Raw genomic sequence first — 2253 nt, 5'->3', positions numbered from 1 at the left:
AGTTCCAATGTGGCGTGTCATTGCTGCTTTAATGTTCCTCAGAGAAAACCTCCATTCACTGATATCACCTTCAAGCTGTTACCCTTTTATCATCACAGCAATCCTGACCAGATCCAAAATGTCCTCATAATTTAATCTAATTGAAGTAATCTATTTTCTGTATGTAAGAGGATAACAATTAATTTATCCTGATATAGAAGCCCTCTAGGTTAAAGGTTAGCTAAACTCAGTGTTATGTGTCCCCCCCCCCCCGGAGGATGTTTTAACAACTGATTAAAAAGACTATTGAGTCATTTTTTCTAGTCGAGAGATATTAAATCTCCATAAATAGTGTAACCATTTTACACTGATGCTGTAATCCCAAATTTACCCATGTTAGTGTCATGGTTTTCAGATGTTTTGCCCACATGCAGATACGAACAGGCGACAGCAGATAGCTTTAAACAGTTTATTAGGAAATGTGCAAATAACAAGGATGAAATAATGACTGCAGCAGGTGGGTCTGAACGTCGAAGCGGAGGAGACTACAAGAGAACGGAGTTGTTAGATCGACGGCTAGAATCCAGTAATAGTCAGAACGTGCTCTGCTTACCATTAGCCGGGCGGTCCTAACCGGGGAGGAGTGAGTGCCGGGGGAACCCTGTGAGCCTGCTCTAGATGGAGTAGGTGGCTGGTGGCTGGAGGGCAGCAGCAGCGGCTGACAAGGGATCCGGAGCAAGCCTCCGCTGGGTCGAGTGACAGATGGATTAACCAGACTTGAAGCGGGACCACCAGAATCCGGAGGGAGACCTCAAACCCAGCTGGGTAACTTCCAGGGAGCAAGAGGGGGAGCAAAAGAGCAAACCTGAGTCTAGTGATTCTGGAGGTGATTCTTCGGACGGAGCGTCAAGGCAGGTGAGTGCTTACCAGCACCAAAAAACTAAGACAAAAACAGGAGACTCAAAGTTTGTCAAAGGCTGAGTGTAGAAAAACTCATGCGCAGATTTCCAGGAGCTTGGTCAGAGGCCACGTCGTACCACAACTGGTTTAAGGCTCTGGCATCTTCTATCTGTCAGTGCTCTGCTTAAGAAGCCAGAGGAAGCTGCCTCCAACGAGCTGCAGGTGTGGACCATGCCCCCACAGCCAACTAGACACACCTGAGGAGCAGAGTTAGAGCAGGCAAACACAGAGAACCCTGACAGTTAGTAGGATGTGTCATTATGCTAATTTTATTGCAACCTTATCCATTTTAGCCAGTAATCTTTTGTCTTGCGTTTTATTGATGCCTGCCAGAGTAGCCGAAATCAGCTTCTCTAAGATGTTCATTAAATGAAATGCTATTTAAAAGTTCAGATTACTCTACTTATATAGTGAAAACTAATTAATTCATTTATTTATTCAACTGTTGATATAATACCCACTTAATTTATTAAGTTGCTCTATGATTCCATCAAGTTACTTCTTTAAAAGTTTTCACTTTTACATAATCCTAATGTGTTTTATAATGTGTGTTTTGTTTTAATTGTGTACGAAAAAATCTGAAGTGAAATGCATGAAGTCGTGTCTGCAGAACTCATCTGTGCTTTTTTGTCGAAGGTTGTCCGATGCCTCAGCCATAGTCCTTGCCATTGTCCATTTTCAGTCCAATGTCTGAGTTCAGCAGCACAACTTTCTCCTTCCCTTCAAGCCCATCCTCCAGTCCTCACGCCTGCAAACAGAATGAATTCTGCCAGCATTTTTTGCCAAAGAAATGCTCCATAGGTTGAAAAGAAAATACAGCAAAGCAGTCACAAACAAACATTTTAACTATAATGTTCCCTCTAACATGACAAACATAAAAGAAATAAAAGGATAGAAAATAAATAAAAGTTTGTCTCTGACAAAATAAAACTCAAAACTGGATCAGGCTGAAGTCAATGACATCACCTTTTCTCCTTGTCCCAAAGATCAGCCCCCACATCACTTCGGCACTATTTCTGTATTCTTTCACATCTGAGAAGGCCTAAAAAGAGTCTAGAATCTCGCTGTTAGCACATTCCTATCATATTGACCAGGTTTCTTTGCAAAGAAAAAGAAGCAGAAAGATAGAACTGTTAATAGCAGAAAGCAACAAACAATCTTTAAGACACCACCTTTCCCTGCTGGAAGATCTCCTGGCATAACTTGGTTAAAACTAAGCATAATTTAGTGTCCAAATCTGATTATGACTCCTTACCACACTGCTAGTACTGTCCTCTCAGAGTCTTCTGTTGGCAGAAAGGTGGCGTCTCCTTT

The 2253-nt window shown here is 42.0% G+C and overlaps 1 long non-coding RNA gene across 1 annotated transcript; it reads right to left on the bottom strand.

Moving 5' to 3' along the window:
- Positions 1-434: 434 nt before the first annotated feature.
- On the bottom strand, positions 435-1105 carry LOC118567285. Its single transcript, XR_004933568.1, has 2 exons — positions 593-1105; positions 435-524 (listed from the first exon to the last, which is right to left on the bottom strand). It is a non-coding gene; the product is annotated as an uncharacterized LOC118567285 (long non-coding RNA).
- Between the last annotated feature and the right edge of the window lie 1148 nt (positions 1106-2253).

Source organism: Fundulus heteroclitus, chromosome 20, assembly GCF_011125445.2.
Source record: "Fundulus heteroclitus isolate FHET01 chromosome 20, MU-UCD_Fhet_4.1, whole genome shotgun sequence".
NCBI lineage: Eukaryota > Metazoa > Chordata > Actinopteri > Cyprinodontiformes > Fundulidae > Fundulus > Fundulus heteroclitus.
This window is presented reverse-complemented; position numbering and strand designations above follow the sequence as displayed.